At 41.3% G+C, this 18,911-nt stretch overlaps 1 pseudogene; it reads left to right on the top strand.

Annotated features, from left to right (window-relative positions):
• The first annotated feature begins 17,407 nt into the window (after positions 1-17,407).
• On the top strand, positions 17,408-17,767 carry LOC142426622 (KHDC1-like protein pseudogene; annotated as a pseudogene).
• The last annotated feature ends 1,144 nt before the right edge of the window (positions 17,768-18,911 follow it).

Genomic DNA, 18,911 nt, shown 5'->3' with positions numbered 1-18,911 from the left:
TCTCAGTTTTTCTTATAAAACTAAATAGGTGGGTGGCCACAGGGAGGTATGTGGATGTTTATGACGAGAGGGTGCCACTCACATGATAGACGATTGTCTCACTAAAGTACTAAAGTGTTTTAGGGAAGAGTGTCTATTCCTGACTTGCCAGATTTTATGTGGCGAGTCTGACAAGCTCCCTGATCATTTGCTCTAAAGAAACAGCAAAATGGATTTCCTAGGCATGTGTAGGAAACCCAGCATTTTACAGAAAACACAGTTTTAAAAAGGTAGTTTTGGATACAGAACCCAATTGCATATGATATGTCCTCCATTCCATGTATAAGAATTTACAACATGCATGATCATTGGGTACCATGCATATTAGAGGTGGCTGTATAGCAGGTTCACAAACCGTGTACAGTAGCTTTCTACGGAATACTATAAGATGCTTGCCAACTTTCTCTGGACAACGTGAAACCACTGCTGTTCTTTCATTGTCCTAATAATATTGACATTGACACCTGTGGCAGTTACATAATCTGTCCATTGTGAAGGGGTGGAGTCTTGCCTGTCAATCAGGCCATAGCCAACGAGGCCTCTGCATGGGCATGGCCTTCTCCTCACGATTCTGGGAACTCATCTCTCTTCCTCCCTGGAGGTGGGACACATAATCCCTTGGGCATATTCCTATTGTCAAGACACACTGATGGAGCCAGAGCCCTGGAGCTGGAGGAACTCCATGGAGACCCACACCAGCGCTGAGATGCTTCCACTGCCACAGGATCTACCAGACTTTCCACCCACTGGCTGTGATCTTCCTGCATCAGCGTCACTGCATGTGTTGTGTGAATCTAAAGAGGAATTTTTAGATTGGTATCAGACATATGGGCTAACATTAGACTTAGGGACTTTTCTGGACTAGGCTGGAATGTTTTCTCAACATCCAATTACTTTTTTTATAAAACTCTTGCTTACACATATGTGTGTTTGTGGATCTGTTTTTCTAGTCTTCACAGACTAACACAACATCATTTCCTAAAGATGATCAGGTCTTAATGTCAAGGATTTTGATCTACTTCTATCAGCAATAGAAGTAGATCTATTGCAAGCAGTAGAGAAATTCAATGACATATTGCACTGGGCAAATTGACTATAAAAGACTCCTTTAAAGTATTAAAAAGCAAGGCTCACTTTAAGGATTAAGGTGCACTTGACCAAGCCCTTGGATTATTAACTGCCTCACATGCATGTGAAAGCTGGACAATAGAAGAGGAAGATCAGTGGAAACTTGATACATTCAAGTGGTGATGTTGCTGAAGGCCATGGATTACCAGACAAAGGAAGAAATCCAAGTTGGAGAAAGTACAGCCAGAATTGCTTCTTAGAAACATGGATAAAGAGACTTTGTCTTGCGTACTTTAGACACATCATTGGCGGGGTGGGGTGGGGGGGTGGGAGGGGGAGACAATAACAATTGCTAGAAAAGGACATAGTATTTTGTAAAGTGGAGGGTCAGCAATAAAATGAGGGAAACCCTCCAAGGGATGAATGGACACAGTGGGGACTCAATGGACGCAACATACTAATGACAATGCGAGAGGCAAACACCACACACTGCTTTGCTCTGTGAGATGTAAGGTCACCAGGGGTTGGAGCAGAAGCAACAGAGACTAACTGTACATACGTGCAGAACAGATTGACTTAAACAGTGGGGTGATTTTTATCTGCATTGTGAAGTCAATAGGCATACCTGTTATGTATCTGAATATCTCCTAGTAGCCAGGGCTTACTGTGAGCCAGTAAGCTTTCCTCTTTGAAGACATCTCCTGATAAGGACAGGAAGTAAAATGCACATTTAGTGGCATGTTGACTCAAGAGATATTTCTCTACTGTTGGTTACTATCCTACTGTCCTGGGGAGGTAGGAGAGGGAAAGAAATGCACATTCCCCAGGGCTCTGTAGCTTGCAGGTAATTGTTTTCCAAATGTCTATTATGTGAATACTTAAATTAATTAAAATGTCATACAATGATGCGTACATTATAAACAGAAACGGAACCAAAAATCAAAACACAAAACCTCCCTTTCAGTGCTTGCTGTACCCCCATCATGGAGGTCAAACTTGTCCTTGAAGGAGCACAACCACCTCTTCTCTGAATGACTTACTGTCAGATGCTGGCTCCCAGGCTATTAGATTATCATCCATGTCATCTTTGTTTTTGGCAGTGTTTGGAAGCACTTCTCGCGCTTTATTTGACTACTGTTTTCATATCGAAAAGCTTGATTCTATAAAACAAACATACAAACATTTATAGACGTCTTTATGTCACTTCAAATTGATGTGATTAGTGTACACACTTGGAATATTATTACTTAAACAACCTCCAGCTGATGTTAAAAAGTAACACTTTGGAACAAGGCGTTCTCCAACTGTTCTATTAAGGAAGCTGTTTATTTATATCAGTGTATAGAAAAGTACAGCTGTACAAAACATAAATCAATGTCAAAAGTAAAAGGCATTAAAATTCATAAGGTTCATTTTCCGACATCCAGAGCAAACTGTAGCTGAGAGTTTGTCACAGACGTAACATCAGCAATAAAATTATATAACTGCTGATGTCACATTCTGGAGGTACAGTGAAAGGCATCTAAAATTTTATAGCTTAGTTTTGCTTATTTTTAAAATGAACATATATTACCCTTAATTTGGTTTCTTACGAGACCTAGAAGACCTGAATATAAAAACAGCATCAGAGGGGAAATAACTTGTAGTCCACAGAGTTTTAACCCACAAGAGAAAAATATCTAAGCAGTCTTCTGTTTTCCTATGGACCTGGAAGCCCTAGCATTGGTGTTAGGGTGACCTCTGTGAGGGGAAAGTGTCGTTTACTTAGAGCAGCATGAAGAAGGGTTACTGGCAACAGTAAGTTTCTGCTCCGGCTTTCATGTTGTCAGAACCCGGGTGTCATTTGCCTTTGTTGATTGGTGAGAGTTTGATTGTTACTTATATTCACCTTGCTTTTGTTTGTTTTATGATCTAAAAAAATCTTTCCCCTACAAGATTCCAATTTACGTAAAGCCAGAGACCACACTGGCATTCTCCCCCCAAAGAAGCTAGGATGGACTTGATGGCTCAGACAGCTGAAGTTGCTGAAATGGAGTTTGGGGTGTCTCAGGCGCGTTGTTTCTTTCAGGAGAAGGAATAATTGTGATTGTTGCGTGTACGGCCTTTACTACGGGCCAGAAACTAATCTGAATCTGTTACACATAGAAACTCATGCATCCTTTTCAAAACTCAGAGGTAAGGACTACTGGGCTTTCCACTGTACAGATGTAGAAACTGATGCACAAAGAGCTTATGTCACTTGCTCAAGCCCCACAGCTGCTAAGTGACTCAGCTGAGGTTTGAACCAGTCCACGCCCTTAGGCACCTTTTTATACCCCTCAAATGCACACTAATGACTCCGCGATGTGGTATTTGGTTGCCTGATAGCATTTATTACTGGAGAAAAAAATCCACTTGCAATCTATATTAAAAGATAAATGACCTTGCACTGTTAAGAACTACCAAATAATTTTCTGTTTCGCAGGATACATATACTATACCCATTTCTCCTTCTCAAAGGACTTCTAATAATTTCATGAGATAATTTTTGCAAGCAGGCACTCTTGGGAAACTATTTTTATATGGCAAACACATATGTGAAATCATTGCTACCACACAGAGAACATGAACCCAAACAGCTTTCTTAAGAACACTGGAAAAACAAAACGGAGTTTTAGAGGAGGGGAGACAATTCACCTGTTGTCTTTATATAATAAGACAAAGCAGATTCCAATGTGGCATCTTCTGCTCCATGTACCATCTAGCATTCACAGGATCCAATCTGCATGTTTGGATGTGAGCCAACTGCCCATCTCTTATTCTCATCTGTTCATATCGTTTTCATACCATTGTGAAAAGGACACACTGCACATGCACACGTTTGTCAGCACATCCTCTGCCTACAAGGAGTGCATAACATGGGCGTAACGGTACCTGAGCTACACGAGGTTCGCCCGCATGGCCAGTCCCTGATCGGGCTTAGAGATGCAGTGCGTGGAATCCAGCCTCCTCTGACAAGGAACAGCGCTGTGAATACAAATGTGCTTAAAATGGCTGACTCTGAACAAGAGTCTGTAAGCGCCTTCTCAGCCTTTCATTTAGTCACAAGCTCAGGAGGTCTTGCCACCCCAAATAGAGCAGGGAATTGAGGTAGTTTTCCAGCTGAGAGGGGCAAAGGTAGGAGATGAGGCAGAAGGTGACTTTAAAGGCAAAGACATTTCTTTTTAATGTTCTTTTTAAAAGAATAGAGCTCAGACTGAACTAATCCACAAATGAATATATGCCTTAGGTCATAATTTTTATTAATAGCTGAATAGTTTTACCTTCATCCACAAGCACCCAGATATTGGGTTTATGATATTTAGTTGCATGCATGTATCACGGTGTCAAAGAAAAGGGGAAAATCCAGCCTTAATAAAAAATGATTTATTCACTTCTCCACATCCTATAAATTTAATATGCTATGGGTTCTTGCTCTCCTTGCAGATTTCTTTTAGAAGTGTATTTCTGAATATGCATTCGTGATATTTATGAACAATATATTGATAAATACTAACAAAATGAAGCATCGCTGGTACAGACAATCCACAGACACACCGCACCACGTGACTGCCTGTCATTTAGCCATGTTATTTATATTGCATCCTACTATTCTCAACCAGCTCGTCGTTTCCCTCAAGAGAAATTGCTGGAGCAGGTTTAAATTGCTCCATAATGCTAAACATGGATGCATTCATTTTCTGAACAGAAAAGAACACCATCCCCCCCCCCCCCCCTGGAAGCTCTCCTTTGAAATCATACTTCCTGTTCTTGGCAAAATGTTTTTCTATTTCCTTTTGTTTTTAGAGGTTGGTTAAGATGCAAACTACTCAGATTAACTTTCTTGTGATCATCCTAACAACATTCTACCATGATTGCTGTATCACTATAACTTGTCTTCTCGGTGTGGTTAGGACCCATTGAGCTAGTTTCAACTCCCAAGACCCACGTGCCACGAGACAAAGCACGACCCCTTTCCGCATCATCCTCACAGTTGCTCCTGTGCTTGAGCTTTGTATCCATCCGCATCTTTGAGGATTTTCCCTTTGGGGCAGCCTCTCTCCTTCACTAACATGATGGCCTGCTCCAAAAACTAGTTATTCCTGATAAGCTAATTAAATGAAACTATCACACACACCCCTCTCTTCTGAGGAACTTGTTGGCGGTACTTCTTCCCAGACAGACTTGTTTTATTTTTTTCTCTGGAGAGTCCACGATACATTTATAATTCTTCATCAACACCACGGCTCAAAGGCATCGATTCTTCTTTGGGCTTGCTTTATTCATAGGTTAGACTGGACATGCATATAATGCAATTAAAACACCATGGTTTGGGTCAAGTACATCATAGACTTTGAGGTAGTCCGTTTATTGTGCCAACCTGGCAAATAAACACATGTGGGGTTAATTGAAGGCCAGAGGGATAAATGGCTCAGTGAGCCTCACCTTTCTAGTTCTGGGTCTCTTGCTTTGTGATGGTCGGGCCAGGGTGCAGCTGCCTTAGCCAGTTAGTTCCTTGCTTCAGCCGGCAAGGCTCACTTCCTGCAAGACATCCCTGAGGAGAAACCACATGGACCTGTCCTGATGCAGCCCTGGGTACTGGAGCAGCCGTGTGGAGACCCCTGCTAGCGCTGAGATGCTGACACATTCACTGACATGGCTTTCCTCCTGCAGTCAGCATCATTGTGTGTGTTTTGTGAGATGGAGGAGGACTTTGCGGATTGGTGTTGGACATATGGATTAATGTTAGACTTGTGGGTTTGGGCAGCTTTGGGTTGGGATGTTTTCTTGATGCACACTTAACCTTTATATAAAACTCTCTCTTACACATGAGTTTCTGTGGATTTATTTCTCTAAAGAACCCAGACTAACACAGGATTCAAACTGTTATCTATGCTTTTAACACTTGAAGACCGTTTGCAGCAAATCTGCACAGTGCACTATCTTGTTTGATTTCCTGTTTCCCTGATTGTAAAATTAAATGTTTAACAACTTAATCTTTTCTCTGTTTACCATGTTGCTCACTGGCCCAGTTGTGAGAGTTGTTTCTTTGTGTTGAAGTGCAAGCCATGCTGAAAGAGGGAATCTTTGATGATCCCCATGGGTCAATGTTTCAAGTGTTCTTCACTTTGAGAAAGAAAAGTCATACCATCTGCATATCATGGGTGTTTTCCTGAGTCTTCCTCCAATCCTGATGCTGTGCTCTTTTTCACATAGTCCATCACTCAGATTACCTGTTCAGCATAGAAATTGAATGACGGTGAAAGCACATACTCTGACATACACCGCTCTACTGATAGTAAGCTATTCAGTATTTCCTCAGTTTGTTAGAAGGACTGCCCTTTGGTCTAAATACAGGGTTAGCACAGAAAAATACAGTGGTATGAATCACTCATTTGTCATAAGGTTATCCATAATTTTTAATGATAATTGAATGCCTTTTCATAATAAAATAAAACACAAGGAAGCATCTTTCTGGTATTTTCTGTTATCAGACATGATTCATCTGACATCAGCAATGATAGCTCTTATCCTACCTTCTCTTCTGAATTCTATTGAATTTCTGGCAGTTCCCGATGCTGCAACTGCTTTAGGTTCCAGAAATGTTCCTTGTGTGTGACATTAATAATATTATTCAATAATTTCTGCCTTCTTTTGAGTTACTTTTCTTTAGAATGGGTACATGTGATAGGTCTCTTCTAGTCGGTTGGCCAGGGAGCTACCTTTCAAATTTCTTGGCATAAAATAGTATGCACTTATACAAATCATTGCATCTTTTTTAAAATCATTTTATTAGGAGCTCATACAACTCTTATCACAATCCATACATCCATCAATTGTGTAAAGCACATTTGTACATTCATTGCCTTCATCACTCTCAAAACATTTGCTCTCCACCTAAGCCCTTGGCATAAGCTCCTCAATTATTTCCCCTCCCTCCCCAGTACTCCCTCCCTCATGAACCCTTGATCATTTATAAACTATTATTTTATATTTAAACATCATGTTGGTAATTGTTTTTCACCGATGCCTTCAGTGCAGCCTGGGTGTCTTCTTTCAATATCAGTAGTCCTTGATCATTCTTCAGAATAGATATTGAAGTGTTCCTTTGACAAGAACGCTATCCTATCCCTCTTCAATGTGTCACTCCCAGCGTAGTGGATCACATGAGCATAGAACAAGTTCATGGGGAATTTTTCATGATCTTTCATGTTCACCTTCTGTAATGTTTGAACCACCCTGTGCGGTGGCCTCATCCAAATGCCCCAAACCTGTCCAATCCTGTTTACCAGAGTTTAAGAGGTTGATTTTCGGTGTTCAGTTTCAGTTTTGAAGATTTCCAATTTTTCTAGAGGAACCACGATAGTGAGGTGATTTTGAGGCTGTGGGTGAACCGTGTGGTCTGCAGTTCGAAACCACCAGTAGCTCCACGAGAGAAAGTCTGGGCTTTCTACTCCCATAAACAATTACAGCCTAGGAAAGCCACAGGGGGTCACTATGAGTCAGCACTAACTCCATGGCGGTGAGTTTGATTTGGGTCCAAGTTTCCTAGATCTATGTTTCATACACCCTAGGATCCAAATATTAATGAATGCTTATCACTGTTTCTTATCATTTTGAGTTGTACCACATCAGCAAATCAAGGACCTAAAATTGTTACCCACATCCTTAATGTACACCCTCTTTTAATGAAACAGCTGTTTTCATAAGAAAAAACAGCACTTTATCAAGCAATGTCCCACTGCATTATTAAAAAAATATTTTATTGGGGGCTCATACAACTCTTATTTAGAAATCATCCATTCATCCATTGTGTCAGCACATTTATACATTTGTTGCCATCGTCATTCTCAAAACATTTGCTTTCTACTTGAGCCCTTGGTATCAGCTCCTCATTTCCCACCCACTCCCTCACGAACCCTTGATAATTTATAAATTATTATTATTTTGCCACGTCTTACACTGTCTGCTGTCTCCCTTCACCTAATTTTCTGTTGTTCATCACCCCCCCAGGGGTGGGGGAGGTTGATATGTACATCATTGTGATCTGTTCCTTCTTTCCTCCTTCACCTTCCCATTCCCATTCCCCTCCTGGTATCACTACTCTCACTATTGGTCCTAAGGGGTTCATTTGTCCTGTATTCCCTGTGTTTTTAGTTCTTATCTGTACCAGTGTACATCCTCTGGTCTAGCTGTGTTTGTAAGGTAGAATTGGGATCATGACAGTGGGAGAGAGGAAGCATTAAAAATCTAGAGGAAAGTTGTATGTTTCATCATTGCTATACTGCACCCTGACTGGCTCATCTCCTCCCCGCAACCCTTCTGTAAGATATCCAGTTTCCTACTAATGGGCTTTGGTCTCCACTCCACACTTGCCCTCATTCACAATGATATGATTTTTTGTTCTTTGATGCCTGATACCTGATCCTATCATCACTTTGTGATCACACAGGCTGGTGTGCTTCTTTCATGCAGGCTTTGTTGCTTCTCAGTTAGATGGCCACTTGTTTACCTTCAAACATTGAATACCCCAGATGCTATATCATTTGATAGCTGGGTACCATCAGCTTTCTTCACCATATTTGCTTTGGCACCCACTTTATCTTCAGCAATTGTGTCGGGAAGGTGAGCATCATGGAATGCCAGTTTAATAGAACAAAGTGTTCTTGCATTGAGGGAGTATCTGAGTAGTGGCCCAATGTCCACCTGCTACCTTAATACTAAACCCATAAATATGTGTACATAGATCTATTTCCCCATCATCATATATGATCACACTTACATATGCACATGCCTGTATTTAGACCTCTATAAATGCCCTTTGCCTCCTAGTCCTTTCCTCTATTACCTTTGACTTTCCTCTTGTTCCGCTACCATGTTTAGCCTTCATTGGGTTTCAGTAATTCCTCTTGGTTACATTGCCCTTGATCAAGCCCTTCCAGTCCTCCTATACCCTCCTCACCATTGATTTTGAATCACTTGTTGCTCCTTTGTCCCTGGGTTTGTTAACACCCACTTCCTTTCCATTACATCCCCCTCTCCCATGTCCCCTGGGTCCTGTTTCTCCTCCAGCTACTTTTTCCTGCCTATCTTCTGCAGATAGACCTGCAGAGATAATAACAGGCACATAAAAAAAAAAAGACAGAGCAAAACAAAGCAACAAAAGAAAACAAAACTAATGACAAAAAAGAGAGAAAAGTCTATAAATAGTTCAAGGTCTGTTGTTGACCTTTAGGAGTGTTTACTGGTCAAGTCTGATGAGGTGTCATGTCCTGGTCCCAATGTCTATTTTTGGTATTCCCTGGGGATTTCGTTGTTCTGTTCCCCTTGCTGTTCTGTTGCATGCCCTTAGTGTTTCATCTCAGTGTGGTGGGCAAAGATCAGGTGCAATTCCCACACTGTGTCTCCAGTGTTGTCCCCTGTAATGCAATGGGTCAGTGAGGGACATTGTGTCTTATAGTGTGGCCAGCCCTATGGTCCTCTCTGTACTTTGGCTGCTCTGGATGGGATTATCATCCTCGGGGCTTGGTGGGTAATAATGTGTTCTACTCTCTCTCCCTCTCCCTTCATTTGTTCCTGTGTGATCAGAAATATCCCTCATCTGAGCTCTAGCTTCAGTGCTGTCATCTGAAGTGAATTCTTCTGCAGGTAGTTGGGGGGGGAGGGGGCTGTCCACACAGTTGGAATTGGGGCCGGCCTCTGTTCCACTGCCTTTTATAAGGTTTTTACTCATCATGATTTTTAGAAGTAGATTAATATCCTTCATCCTAGTGTGTATTTTTATGGAAGCTCTACTGAAACTATGGACCAGGGATGACCTCACTAGTATTTAAAATATCAGTGGCATAGCTTCCGGCATCACAGCAACATGCAAGCCACGACAGTAGGACAAACTGACAGATGAGTGGTGGATTTTCTTCATAATGAATATAAAATCTATACTACCTTTAGACTGCAGAGAATAGGAGACTCACTAAAAATGCTGGCCTCAGGGAATCTATGCTTCCTACAAGATTTAAGGTAGATATATTCAGAGGGCATGTTACTCAAGCACGACCCAATCTTTTTTGTTGTTGTTAGCTTCTTTCCCTTTCTTTTTTTTTTGCAAAAAGATTACCTACAGCTAGCTCTAAGCATTAAGGGATTGAGGTTTCTATTTAGTCTACAAGTGAACTAGCAGGGTTTTTTGTTTTGCTACCTGTGAGTATTAACTTGGGATTTCAGTTAGCTAAGCAGTTTTGAACCTAGAGTAAAAGAGCTGATGATCCCGGGAAAATGTAGAGAGCAAAAAAATATGCAGACTGCAGTCAATTTTTCTTTCTTTCTTTTTGTCTATCTGTCCATATATCAAATGGGCTTTATTTTTCAGAACAAGGTTAGGTTTACAGAAAATTCAAGAATTACACAACACATTTTAAAGGTGGTCTAACTATGGGAGGGGGAGTGGGAATTCTCTAAGAATGATGTGGTTTTGACTATGCAATGCACTTGATATGATTGAACTATTGAACAGTATTTTATATGTAAATTGTGTTCCAATAAATCTACTGGAGGTGGGGAACAAATACATAAATGAAGAACCTGAAAGCAAGAAAAAGGAAAATAAGAAGAAAGCAGAGAGCTCCCAATACCCGATACCCAGTTTCCTGCTGACCTCTTTTAATAAGCATGTAATTTTTAAAACTGCACATTATTATACATCTCATTTTCCTATTGCACAGCTGTGTATCCATTTCTAGGGCCTTGGTAGCATAGTCGGTTATGCACTGGGCTGCTCATTGCAAGTCATCAGTTTAGAACCACCAGCCACTCCATGAGAGGACGATGGGGCTTTTTACTCCCTGAAAGATTTAAACTCTTGGAAACCCTCTGAGGCAGTTCTCCTCTGCCCTGTGGAGACCCTCTGAGTTAAAATGGACTCAGTGGCTGTGATTTTGGCTTTATTGTTGTTGTTTTGGTAATTATTCTGATCATGCCCCAATAATTGTATATATAAAGCACATTTGTAATTAGTAGTGGTGGCTGCCATCAAGTCACTTCCAACTCAGGAATGTCCCCTCAAAACATAGACCCAAATGGCAAACCAAACCTGTTGCTGTTGAGTCAATTCTGACCCTAAACACCGCATAGGACAGAGTAGAACTGCCTTATGGTACAGGCTTTCCAAGGCAGGCTGTAAATCTTGTCAGAAACAAGACTGTCAGTTCTTTCTCCTGTGGAGCAGTGGGGACCTTCAAACAACTGACCCTTTACAAGCCAACTAGTTAACCACTGTATCACCAGGACTTCTTACACACACACGCACACACACACACACACTGCTTACGTATGTTGATGCAGACATATAGACAAGGGATGTGTGTATGAATTGTGATAAGGGTTGCACAAGCCCCCAATCAAATGATTTAAAATAAATAACTAATTTAAAAAGAAATAAATTCAATAAAAGTAAATAGACATTTGAAGCTACAGCTTGAAATCCTATAGTGGTGACCTGATGGCATTCCAAGTTGGCTTCAGAGGTCAAGAAGAAATTACTGCGATCGGTCCACCCTTGAAGAGAACTCTGAGAAAGACCAAAGGTGGTCCCTCTGCAGTGAAACCCAGGGCGCAACAGTGACAATGGAAGGGATTGTTCAGTGTGTTCAGAAGTTCCAGCCACACATCTTTCAATTAACGCTTTAAGGCTAGGTAGTGTTGAAAGTTCCTTCCTAGATATAACATTGTCTGAAGCACGGAGGGAAAAGCTACTTTATATGCAAGAGGAAAAATTCTCATCAGTCAAGATTCTTTGTCCTGTGTGTTATCAAAATAAAGATAGAAAACACTGAGTTTTTTCTAAGCCTACTTATTCCGAGATAATGTGAAATGTTGAAGAGTTCGACTAACTTACAGTCCAACTGGTTAACAATGCTTATAAATAAATAAAGGGATATAAAGGAACATGAAAGATTTTGTCACGGGAAGAGGCTAATATATATATATGCTATTTCTTTCATCAAAATCATTGTTTGTGCCATTCCTTATTTATTGCAATGTGGATCTCACTAATATACATGTTCTCCAGAGCTTCTCCCCTTCAAGGCAGCTGTATAGGAAGCCTCTTTAAAAGCTTTTTAAAAATCATCATGGTTTATCTGCAGGAGACATAAATTTAAACTTTGTATTACCATTTCCTCAACCTTACTAAAGGCAGACGATACTGCCTCTAAGTAATATTAGCCAGAGGCTGTTCTATGCTTCCCTTGCTGCTCTCTTTCTTCTTTTCCTATTAGACTAATAAACAAATTCTGAAACTTTTGTTTCTGGCTCCCAAGAATCTGACTATGCAGTAGGGAGTCCTAGAGAAAGACTTAACTGACTAACTTAAGTTACCCTGAGGATGTTTGTCCACTCTCCTTTTATTTTGTCCTTAGATTGGCTTTAGAAATCTGTGTTCCAAGCTTCAACAATATAGTTAGAGGCTGCAGAGGAACCATACGTATGATTTGTCTTTGTACCTTTCCCAATTCCATCTGTTTTTAATATATTCTCTTGATAAAATTTTATCCCTTCTTTCCAGTCAGGCTTTTGCCTGATTTGATAGAGAGTCCCTCTGGCTCATGTCGAAATTGAAATGTATGAGATCTTATTGTTTGCCTATATACCCAGATGTCCAGGCACTGAGTTTACTTTTATAAATGAAATATTGAAAATAAACCGAAGGCTTTGGGGATGGAGTTGCCCAGGACAGGAACTACATTACTACATCAGAAATGGTCAACATAAGACTGGAAGCGTCTATATCTCAGGTTGCAGATCCATGGGCTTCCCTGAACATATCTCTAGTAAAATTCTCTCTCATTGCATGAACTTTTCATAAGCTCGAGGCAAAAAAAATCCTCTAGGCAATAAGATAGGACTGAAATTATGCATAGGAAAAGTGATACACATTCTGTGGTTAGACACAGGATTTAGTTTGTGTCCTGTTTGCGACGAATATCTGAAAGTAGCTAGTTACATCTAAATCATTAATGAAAAGATGGGTGAAGAATACTTAAGAGGACATCCATCACCTCCTCCCCCTAAACTCATTTCCTTCTTGTTGATGCTATTTAGGGTTCCTGGAGCTGTCAGTCTTTCTCAGACAGCCTCATCATCTCCCACGGATTGGCTGGTGGGTTGGAGAAGTGGTGCAAATGGTTTATGCGGGATGATTAACTTAAAGATTGGCGCTTCAAATGCACATGATTGCATGATGGACGAAAGGCCTAGGGATCTACTCCCATTAAGATTATGACCAAGAATCCCCTCTGGATCAATTCCACTCTGTTACACGTGGGGGGATTAGGAGGCAGATACGATGCAACGGTGACTAACAATCACACTAGGGTTAAAGAAACATGCATGCTTGAAGAGTCCAAGACTTGATCTCGCACATTAGAAGCATTCCATTTCCCTTTGACTTCTATTCAGATTTGCCTGTAAACAGCCCTTTCAAATCTTCAAGAATAATTTTCACTCGTTGCTTTAAACAATATTTACCGAGTTCTTGGAGTGGACGGGGCTGATTTCTAGTGACCAGGATCAGGTGATTGGCTAGAGAGCAGCTCCTGTTATATGGCAGCTTGCTGTCTAATGGAGTCTTTTAATGCGCCAAACCCTAGCAGACCTCGCCATTTGCTCTGTGTAAATCCGATGAATATACTGGGCTCTATACAAAGGGCCATGCCAATAGGTGCTGTCAAGCTGATTTTCAACTCCTATCCTCCCACATCACAGAGTACAGCAGCCGCAGAGGGTTTCCAGGCTGCTTTCTAATCTTCACAGAAGCAGCTAGATCTCGGGTCTTTCTCCCAGGGTTTCCCGCCAGGCTCTTCCCTGTTGCACCACACGGGGTCCAGACTCATGTTCAGACAGCCACGCGAGGGACTACCAGAGATGCGACTCTTCCCAATGCTTTGACAGTGTGGATTTGGATCTGTAAGGCATTTCTTCTGATGGAAAAAGGAAACCAAACAAGCACAAACAGCAAAGGATGTCAGAAGGTTGGGAAATGGCAGTACTGTAGATTTCATGCCTCTCTTGGCAAGCACGGCTAGAAACTCAGCCATTTCTGGAATCAGACCCAAACTAGGGGGAAAGAAATTAAAACACAAAATCAGGACAGTGGGTGATTCTTTTGTCACACAGAGCCTGTCCTTCATTTTGTATAGCTAGAGCCGTGAAAAGAAAGAGTCTGCTTTTACCTTTAGGACTTCTGATTTCCTGGGCATATTAATTTGCTGAAATTCACCGCTGAAGCTAATTCTTATTTTTTGGAATTAATTGAGCTGAAAGCTGGACTTGTGACAGCCCATCCCCTTAGTGGCCAGCACAGAAGCTGAGGACAGACGGCCATTTCAACTTTACTAGCCTGACATCCTGCATAATCAATGCGCATCAGCCACAAAGTCTGGCTGCCTGAGCTCTGCCCATTTGCAAGTTGGCTGTGTGCCCACTCACAAATTGGGATGCCAGTTCCACTAGGACACAAGTGTCACCCGAAGATCACTTCAAACAACAAGGCTGCTCAGTTTTGCAAGAGCCGTCGTTTTGTATCGGAGAGGAGGAAAAGAGAAGGGTTTGAGGTGGTTAATCCAGATTGCTGACAAATGCCTATTTACATCCAATCAGACTTTCTGCCTCATGAGACATTTTATATAATGACTTAATGCACTCCTCTTTATCCTGTAAATTTGACTTTCAATCTCTGCATTTCAAAGCAGGTAAAAAGGAGACATTGCATCAATCCAGAAAGTCCCTGGGAATATCCAGGTTCTTTATTCCCATTACCTCCTTCAGAGAGGGAAAAAGTCAGCATAGCATTATCTTGTGCCTAATGTCTCTGGACACTAATAAGAATGGTGGATAGCTCACCTAAATAAATGCAAACACCCTCTTTGAGATTCAATTAATTCAATAAATATTTGCTAAGCACCGGTAAGGCTTGGTCTCAATGTCTAGACTATCTTCCAGTGAAGTCTGCACACCTGAGGTCTATTAATCAATCGCACTAGAGCACAGTTCCCATTATACTTGTCTAAGATGCTCCGTAGGTTTTGTTAGAACAAGTTGTTGTAGAGTCGATTCTGACTCACGGTGACCCCGAGAGCGTGTCATAAGATTTTTAACAGCCACATTTCCAAATAAATTCCCTTCTTTGGAAGCACTTTAGGGGGAACTTGAACCTCCAATCTTTCAGTTAGCAATCAGCTAAGCATGTTGATCTTTGCATCACTTAAGATTTCCTACCGACCACTGAAAGTTTTAAATTGTTTTTCATGGAGGCTACCAATGCTTTACCTTATAATACTACAAACTCTCATAAAAGCTAAATAATTACCCCTTAATTTCACTTCTATACCTATGGCTTGAGCTGTGTGTTAGGCTGAGTTTTCTAGAAAAGCAAAACCAAGATCGATGTTATGTTCTCTTAATTAGCGTTCTCTACTTGATCTCTAGCTTCTGACATTCATTGCAAAGGCTATACAGAAGTCATAGGCAATATTCACGATTAAAAGTTTATTAAAGACGTCGACAAGTTGTAAGGCAAATGACAAATGTTCAAGATACAGTTGCTTATCAGGACGTGGTACACAGTTCTTTCAGACATACTAATGCATGCCCAAAGGACATACCACTACACTGTAGGCCTCAATCCCAAAGCATTCAGTTCAAGTTCCAGTTCCACCTCCATAGCTCAGCAAGCCCAACTTCCTGAATTAAGTGACCAGAGGCACCCTGCTCCAACAGCCAGCCTCCTCCACAAAAGCACACAGCTTTCCTTGCTCCCCGGCCTGGAAAGCCCCACCACTCTGCTCCACGCTCTGCCTCCTGGTTCTGCTGCTGCACCTCTGATATTACAGCTGGCTTCTGGATCCAGGAGGTTTACCATCCAGGAACCTCCCATCCAGAAGACACACTCCATTCCTGGCTCTTTCCAGTAATGAGATCCCTCCTTTTACTCCTTAGAGAGCTCATTTTATTCACAGCAGGATGACATTCCAGGGAATCCTAGTCACAAAAACTTAAAAGTTAATCCTATTGGTATCACCCCTCACCTTCTTACCAGATCCATGCAGGAAAAGGTCCTTTGATGGGAATTAGAGACCTTGGATAGAAGAGCCCCATTAAATAATTCACTGCACCTACACACATAGATATACATATATATGAAAAAACATCATATCAAGGACAGAACAGTATAGCCAGGAGGCAGCTAAGCCCAGAAGAACTCAAGCTGCTGGCCAACAGAGGTCACAGTGAGTGCAGAGTCATGGGAATCCAAGTTTGGCAGGGACATGCCAAGGCATGGCAGCTCCTAGGGATGGCAGACTACATCGGGAAATGAAATGTAGAATACAAGCAAGCAGGAAGGCACAGAGTGGCAACAGAGGCTAGTTCTCTGTGACTCTCCTCAAAGGCCTCACCCCAGGAAGGCATCATTGGGCTATGATATGATTGATAGGCTTGACCACACCCCTACATTCACATAGGTGCAAGAAGTTGACATAAATACTAACCAGCATAACCCTCGTCACATTTAGAAGGTCTTTCCCTATTCCCCCCATCTCTAAATATTGATATTCTATCCATGCTTTTAAAGATCAAATGTCTCCTCAGATCTAAGTTTTCTTGAAATATTAATCTTAATCAACGCTTATAGATTTTTTAACCAAAATTACTGCATTTAATCATCAATTCATGCTTAGAAAGGATATAATTATCCCCATTTTTGTGTGCGAGCCACCCTAAGTTGTGAGAAATGAAGGACTTGGAAGACGCCCTACTGACTGAATGCAATACTGGAGCCTGGACTCGGGCTCTCTGTGTTTTGATTTCTTCCACCAGATCTCCATCCTCCTTGCAGTAGCTTCACTTTGCTTTGTTCCTCTGATATGCCCTTCCTTGAACTGAGTCCATGCCACGGTTGAGATTTTAATTACAGCATAACTTGTATTATTCAACAATTCATTAAAAATTTAGTGAGCAACTCAATCATTTTAATAGAAACTGTGGATCATTATAATAGAGAGAAAAGAAGAAGGTGGAAGGAACAGAATAGCTAACCTCTGCTGATCTCAAAATACATTTCTGAACTATACTGAGTCCTTTCACAGACTGCCCCTTTGAATCATTACAACAAACCCCAAAGGTATTAGTATCTATAGAGTATTGATAAACGAACTGATGCATTAAAAAGGTAAAGTGGAGATTTGAACTTACTCTCTTGTGGACCAGGTCAGAACTCAGCAGGATCATGAGTACCAGCAGGACCAGCGCCGAGACGCAGCAGCCGTGGTGGACGGTGCCGGAAAACTTTCTGAATCTGCTGGTGTTTTATGTGGACGAGGAGGTGGAGGAGCATATCTTTGGCTCCTCAGATGCTGACCTTCGCCGTCTAGAGGAACACAGCAGCACCCTCATCCAGCTGGAGCGGGGCTTCACCGCCTCTGGACAGACACGAGTCACTGTCGTGGGGCCCAGTCGTGGAAGGTGGTGGCTGCGGGACTTGGCCCTGTGGATGGGACCACCTGTCATGGAGTTCCAAGTGCACGGTGTCCAGATGTTGCAGGATTTCCTGAGACAGACCTTCTTTATTTATGTCCAGTTTTCATGAGAAGTCATGATAAGGCCCTCAGCATCCAGATGCTGCAGGATTTCATGAGACCGACCTTTATTTATGTCCAGTTGTCATGAGAAGTCATGAGCTGGCCTCAGCATCCACGTTCAGGAGCCTCGTTTCCGTCCCCATCTTTAGAAGACCTGATTGTGGGAGGTCTCTCTCCTGGAGTCAATGGACAGCACCTTCACCATTTGATGCTCTCAAGTCCCTGAAATGTGTCCGTACTGGCAAAGATGAGCAATAAAATAAGCAATTCCTGAGCAAACAAACAAAAAAAAGGTGAAGTGACTTGCACAAAGGCAGTAAATTATTAGTTAAAGATTAAAATCTTGTAATTCTTTCCATCATTCAATCAATACAATATTTATTGAGAAACAACCACATACCAGTCACTGTTATAAGAACGAAGAGTCTATGAGCAAATTAAACAAATAAAGAGCCAAGCCCACAAGAAACTTGCATTCCAGTCAATGGGGGGAGGGGGAGCAGTCCGCAGTATTTAGCATCATTAGAATATTTTCAAATCATATGTAATAGAAAATGGATATTTCTGGTGTAATGTGAAATAATTAAGGAGCATAAAGTGTTATAACCCCAGTTTATCAATGACATATGTATGAATTATAAGTATTAAAATATTTATTGAACATTATATAGGTGGCACTGGGGATAAACATTGGACTGCTAAGCATAAGGTCAGTGGCTTAAACCCACACGTTGTTCACAGGAGAAAGAGAAAGACATCTGATCTCATAAGATTTACTGTCTCAGAAATGCTATATAAGATTACCATGCACCAAAATTAACTCCATGGCAGTGAGTTTTATTTTGGTTGGAAACAAATAAAAAGGATCAGTACTTGGAAAATAGAGTTTTCATGATAGAAACAAAGCTGGAGATCACATATGAGAATTTTGCCAGACTTATGATTTCTTCACTGCAAATATGTTTTTCAATAACAATAATAGCAAGAGTATACATGAACCTTGCCACCTGAAACCCAGAGGAATTGAATTAACTACACATGTGGGAAGAAACAATGGAGAATTTCAGTATCAGCAGTCAAAATGGGGCCTGGGGCTGACTGTGGAGCAGACCGTCAATTGCTCAAATGTAAGTTCGCTTTGAAGAGAGATAC

The sequence above is a fragment of the Tenrec ecaudatus genome, chromosome 14 (assembly GCF_050624435.1).
Source record: "Tenrec ecaudatus isolate mTenEca1 chromosome 14, mTenEca1.hap1, whole genome shotgun sequence".
Classification (NCBI taxonomy): Eukaryota; Metazoa; Chordata; class Mammalia; order Afrosoricida; family Tenrecidae; genus Tenrec; species Tenrec ecaudatus.
Note: the sequence above shows the minus strand (reverse complement) of the source record. Positions and strands in the feature narration are given on the sequence as shown.